Source organism: Mastomys coucha, unplaced genomic scaffold (assembly GCF_008632895.1).
Source record: "Mastomys coucha isolate ucsf_1 unplaced genomic scaffold, UCSF_Mcou_1 pScaffold22, whole genome shotgun sequence".
NCBI classification, from domain to species: domain Eukaryota; kingdom Metazoa; phylum Chordata; class Mammalia; order Rodentia; family Muridae; genus Mastomys; species Mastomys coucha.
The window spans coordinates 180,795,309-180,802,280 of NW_022196905.1; positions in this window are offsets into that span (position 1 = coordinate 180,795,309).

The following is a 6,972-nucleotide window of genomic DNA, read 5'->3' on the forward strand; positions in this document are numbered from 1 at the left end:
ATATATATATATACTTGTATATGTCAAAATTGTGGCTCTGCCTTTTTCTCTTTTTTGTAGTATGAGTTTTCACTGCAATGTAACAAAAGAAAGTTACAAAAGCATGCTGTGTTTTCAAAAGGTGAATATATCACCCACAGAAGCCCCTAAAATGATATTATCCACTGCCAACAGCCAGAACCATGTTCAGGAGCAGCCAAAGGGAACTACTATCTGAAACTTCACTTAGTTTCTATACAATACTATGAGCATTTCCCTGTAAATGGATCTTTTTTTTTTAAAGCAATGTATTTGCTCAACTCTAGCTATTTTTTTTTATTTCTGTCCCTGAGTTATAGTCCTTTGTATGAATACACACACAAAAAAATCCATTCTGCTGGACATTTGGGTCATTTCCAGCTTAGGACTATAATGAATAGTCTTGCTATGAACACACTTATAATTGCCCATTACCCTCTTCTTGACTTTGCTGTACCTTCATGGCTTAGCATCTTCAGGAAAGAAGCCAAATAAATACTTCCTGAAATTAGAAAACCCATGTGTTTGCATTAAATCAGTTTGAATTTCCATAGGATTGGAACAATGCCATTTCTAAAGGGCAAAGCCACATTTTTCTTGCTCTATCCAATGAGTGATGAAGCTGTTTCTCTAAATGTAGGCAAGCAAAGTGGGATGGTGATATAAAGACTGGGAGTAGACTAGACTCCAGGCAACAGACAAAACTTATTAGCTGATACCAATAAAACTTTTACTGCATCAGTGTAACAAATGGTACTTTAATGTCCATATAATCCAACAAACCAAAAGAATTTTGAGCAAAACTAAATTTCCAGGATTTGACATTTTATTCCGAAAACATATCTTTGAAGTAATAACAAGGTCCATTTTTCTGGTTATGAAGCACATTTTGAAAAAGAAAGGCTGGATTTCCATGTCATTCTAGCCACTAATAACTGTAGGTGGAAAGGGGATTTGTATTCCAGTGCTTATGATTGAGCAGGTGATTATTAATGATGCATGTGATTTAATGACACATAAATATATTTTTCTATTACTAAAACTTGCTAGTGAATATACTTCAACTTTTTCTTGTCCAATCTGTTTAAGTCTAGAAGGATGTGTGAGGAAAAAATGCTTAAGTAAGCATAATCATGCGAAGCATCTCTTAGTCATCATAGTATTTTGGAAGAGAATTTTAGTAGGATGGATTAAGGATTTTGAGACACTGTAATTGTCATTAAATGATTTCTATTGGTACATGAACTCAGAAAAGCTTTTAAAAGAAAAAAATTATTTACAATAATTCCAATAGTGTTTAATAAGCAACAAAACAGATATAAATCAGGAGTCCAAATTCTTCTGAGTTACAGAACTTTAATTAAAACTTTATTTACCATGTTTTGCACCAGACACTAAAAATTGCTATCACATTAAGAAATTTATTTCACAGTACTATGTTGAAAAACAATATTAGTTCAAATAGGAGCCAAATATGTCCTTAGGAACACCTGTCAATATATATGGAATTCTTTATAGTAGGGACATCTCTAAGGTAGAGAATATTGGCCCACATTCTGAAACTTTAACTTGTACCTTACCTCTGTAGTTGATACTAAACATTTAGAAGAGGAAGTGAGCTGTCAGAAAGATCTCAATAATCAATCATACCAAGAAGTAATCAAATTAGATATCCAAGAATTTCCTTTACCCCTAAGGCACATAAAGAAAAAAGGCTAAGTTCTTATGAAGATACCATAGTTTACTAAGTGGGAAAACCTTGGAATATTGATAGCAGATAATAAGCATGCAATAAATGCAAGCAACCACTTGTGTTTTCTCCAGGCTCACACTTCGAGCCTGTCCCTGCTGAGTTAGCATTCAACTGTGATCAGAAGTATAAAAATAAAACCCAGTGGAAAATGGTTCTCCCAAAAGTTTCCACCACCTCTTTTATGTCTTTTGTAATATCTAAAGTCAAGGAAATCTTTTTGGCCATGTCTGTAGGATGAAGTTCTGAGGAGAAAAGAAGGAAATCATGGAGAAAAAATGACTCAAAAGGAGAGAAATCCCTGAAGTGAGGGAGCTCTGGATGTCAACCATCCCAGGATAATGCTTTCAACATGCATCACATCTTTTAATGACTAGTCCCAGTTTCCCAATGGAGATAGAACAAGGGGGAAGACCAATGGTGTTATAAACAGGAATTTGGGCTACACAGATTCCAAAAGGCACAGTTCTATGTTGGACTTATATATGCAGACCCCACACATGCAAGGGCAAAATGACACCTTAGAGTCTACAGGACACAACATATCATTATCAACTATAACCTGTCCCAGTTATAATACAAAATTTGAAAATCAATTAAGCAAAAGTTTGCAACTGAACCTCACTTCTATTCATGCTGTTAAGGTAGCATAGTTCAATTGTTTGGCTTTGCTACAAATAGTTATTGGTCACAGGATCTCCACTTGTGATAACTCTGTAGTATTTAAACATGAACAAGAGATAGTCAAGAACAACAACAGCATAGTTGATGATGCATGAATAAAAACAATATATGAACATAGGCAGGCTAATGGGAAAACCTCCATCTCCTCTCACATGTCTGTTGTTAGACACAGGAAGCATAGGCTACCATGTGCAGAAGGTAATATATCAAATGAAGAAATGGCCAACATCACATAATATGAAAAAATGGCACAAGTCCCTCATTTTTTTTAAATAGGAGCATTGCAAGTATCTGAGGAAGACTAGAGAATTTAGTCTTGATTTTTTTTTAAATGGGAGCATTAAAAGAATCTGAGGAACACTAGAGAATTTAGTCCTCAGAAAGGTAATTTATTACTTTCTACAAATTATAACACTGATTTTAGGGAATAAAATGAAAGCATTTTATGTGCTTTTGCTGCAAAGATAGTTAACATGGGAGGTCAGAGTCTCTTCTCCACAATCTTGCATTTTTTTGTTGTTGTTGTTGAACTACTGAAACTGCACATAGTCAAATCACAAGAGGGAATAGTTTTACCTGTGTTACCTTTTGACAACAGGTGAAGGATCAACATTTACTATCTTATGTGGCCTATCCCCAGGCTTTTGAAAAACAAATTTAATTAGATATTTTATTTACTTACATCTGAAATATTGTGTCCCATCTTCTGGTCTACCCTTCCAGAGTTCTTCACCTCATATGTCCTCCCCTTTGCCCATGAGAGGGTGCTCACCCCCGGGGCCCCCTTACCTTCCTAAGGTATTTAAAAACATGATAACATGGGAATAAGAATGGGCTCCCAGTTGGAGAGGGTAAGAGATAGTCAATGAACCTGTGCACTATACTTCAAAGCCATACCCTGTGATAAAGAGTTGCATTTCTCAGAACATCAATGAGAAAATTATAACTCCAGGCAACTGAACCCTTGTCTTAATATACAATTGTTTGTCTTTAGGGGTGATTGAAGATGTACTAACAACTTTGAGTTTCATTTATCAAACATTTTCCAAGAAAATGCCTAGAAATAAGAAATTGCTAGGTGCTTACAACAACAAATTCATAGGAAGGTAGCAATAAAAACTAGTAAATTTGTTAAAAAAAAAATTGAAGTGTCTTGGCAAAATTTTACAAAAAAATTAGACTAACAGAAATTAAATCGAACTATGCAAAATATACAAATTTTAAGTGCAACTGAGTGTTAACATATGATGCAGATATTAAAAATGACAAGGTCATTCTAGAAAACAGCATTGACACTGGCTTCTATTCACTATTTCCTTCAACTCTTTATTAAAATAACCAAAGAAAACTAAGTAGGTAAGAAATCATTACTGAACACAGCGGCAAGGTGATTTTGTTTTGTTTTGGTTTGGTTTGGTAGAGGAATTTTAACCCATCAGCAGGACTGCTCTGGAAGAGTTCACATCTAAAGATAAGATCTGGCTGACATGTAGACACACCAAACACCTTCAATTCTTCCGGTTGGCATACTCACCTCTAATCCCTCTAGCTCAAATTTAGTACACATTAATCCCAAATAAGGCCTTCTAATTGTGGGGCAGAAAAAAATGACGAATCAGGAAAGGTGTGAGCACGGAGAGCTCATTGACCTGAGGGCAGAGCCTACTACTGTTACTTAGCTACAAACAAAGTACGAATCTGCCTTCTAATTTTCAATCCTCATCAACGAATCTTCTTTTTGCAACTGACAGTGGTTAATTGAGACTCACAACTGTTCAGTGCTGCAAATAAGAGCCTATAAAGTATTCAATCCTCAGTGTGTCACACCTGATTCCCGAGAGCTCAGAGAGCATTGTCACAGGGGGACAGAAAATTGTCAGAGTCAGAGGTCGAGAAATAGTGTTTGTGGCAGGGATAATGCACTCATAAAGAACTCATAGCAGCTGCGGCAGATGCACAAGACATCCACGACACAAGGACAGCAAGAATGAGCTTATAAGCCACCAACTCTATCTGGGAAACTATTAGTAATTGACAGTTGGGTAAGGGGAGATGGGTCAGTTTTCCTCAATTGTGTGGGCCTTAGTAGTTGCCTATTCTCCAATAGATGGCTCCACACATGTGTGCGTGCAGGCTGAAATAATTGACCCCCAATGGGTTTGTATAAAAGAAGAAGTATTGGAAGAGTGATGTGGAGGATGAGTGTCTAGTAGAAACTGGAAGGATTTCTGTGTAGATATGGTCAAAATGCATTGTATATATGGCATGTACTAAATAATTAAAGAATAACTTAATTTAAAGAGACGGTGGATGAAGATATAACACTGTGGTTACGAACACTTACTGCTCTTTCTGAGGTTCTGAGTTCAGTTCCCAGCACCCACATCAGGTAGCACATGGCCACCTGTTATTCAACCTCCTAAACTCTTTTCTAGTCTCTCTGGGCATTACATTCCCATACACAAATATAAATAATATAAGCCACAAGCTATGTGTGTAGTAATATCAGGGCTTTGAACAGGTTATAATGTTAAACAAACTCTGTTCACGGCTGTAAGAAATTAAATCAGCTTGGTGGGGGCATAACAACAACCAATGATGTAGTTAGCCATGATGACTGGAATTTTCCCTAAGTTATAGACAATCAATAATATGGCAATATTCAGAAATCATTTTAAATATAATTGGTGTCTACTCTTCATGCAATAATACATACTGTGACATTTGTGATGTATATTGCACAGTAGTATTATACTTAACACTGCTTTAAATTGATTATAAGATGGCCAATGAACCTTAACACACATTAAAAGGATTTTTTAAGATTTTGAATCATTAAGGAGATAGATTAAGAAAATTAAAATTGAAATGATTTCCCATGGAAGACATTTTTTTCTGGTTGCATTTTATTTATGGACACAAAATAACATAAGATATTTCGATGTACTTAAAAACTATACAAGGAATTTCATGGACATGTGATTACCCTTTACTAAGAGGAACTATCCACAATGTCATATCATGAGAACTTTAACTCCTGAAACTCCTGTTCTTGGTGTTTCTAGAACACTGTCAGAGAGATGGGACTTCATCATGCTTTTGATTTAGGACAAGTTCTTACCATTGAGCTGTCACTTCCAGGCATTCCAACTTCAGGCATACTGAGCAGTGGCCGGACAGAAGCTGTAATCAGAGCTAAAGCAACTGGTTGATAAAGTATGAGGTGTCATAAGTTTTGATATAAATCAATAGAGAAATTCCATCTCTATCCATTTATGGCTTTATTGTCTTGCAGGAAATACAGCCCTTGTCAAAAGAGGCGAAGTTCAGATCTACTGCTATCATTTCTATTCTCTTAAGTGTGCTTTGGCAGATTGTCTTGGTCAAGTATTTGCAAAGACTATTACTAGCACAAAGAATCTCATTTTAACACTATACTGAACACAGGGTAGATCACTTAACCCACATACAACCCCTCCTCCCTGAATTTCCTGTGACAGTCCTTTCCTGTTAACATTCTCTCTAGTCACAAGCCTAGTAATGATTTAATGATTCGAAAGTAGAACAAGACAACCACCTAGCCTTTTGTGGAGTTACTACTCCAGAGTTACCTATTCCCCAATGTCCTACCTCCACCACCAAACAGTGACTAAACTTGGTCAAAGAACATTCCCATCCCATCGAGGTGCCAGACTCAATTTTCCTCTTCCGTCTTCCATATTCTACATCCTTGACCATACGTATTTCCTAAAAAAGAACTTGATCAAGCAAAAAAAAAAATCATATGTATCACAATTTCTGCTTTCATTTCTGATTTGGTGTGGTGTCGACCTAAAATAGAACAAGAAGGGAAGTTTGAATGCTTTTAAGCCAAATTAAGTATTAAGACAGGCTGCTTCAATCCCTTGATATCTTACCAGAATTATGACTAACCATCTTTAGACTCCCAATAAGAACTGCTCCAAAAATATACTGCTTCACTACTGCCTCTAAGACACTACAATGGTTCAGTAAATGGTTGTTGAGTTCCTAGTTATGTGACACTATTTACATAAATTGATGAATAAATGTAACCTTATTAACATTTTGGGGATGTCCATATGCACTCAGAATTTAAATTTTATCCAATAATTCTAAAATGTGATAAAAGTGAAATATTCTTTGAGGCCTTCAAATGTTTCTGTCAGCCACAAGACAATAGAGTGCTCATTGCAGCCCAGATGTTGGCTAAATTGTATTGCTGCTTCTTGCTCTTCAGCAGCTCCCAAATCAATGAACACCTATAGAAAAAGCTGCTTTGATTTCTCCTCATTCTAGCTAACCTAGCAGCAGCAGCTTTAATTTACATTTCAATCAAGGGAATAAATTTTAGGACCTTTACTAGGTCCCAATGATAGAATAAAAAAAATAGACAGGTGTTTGTTGTTTGTTTTCAATGATGCTTATACTATAAAAGTATAAAACAAAAAAGTAAATAAATAAAATATTTTACATCCAAAATAGGTAATATGATTTAACAG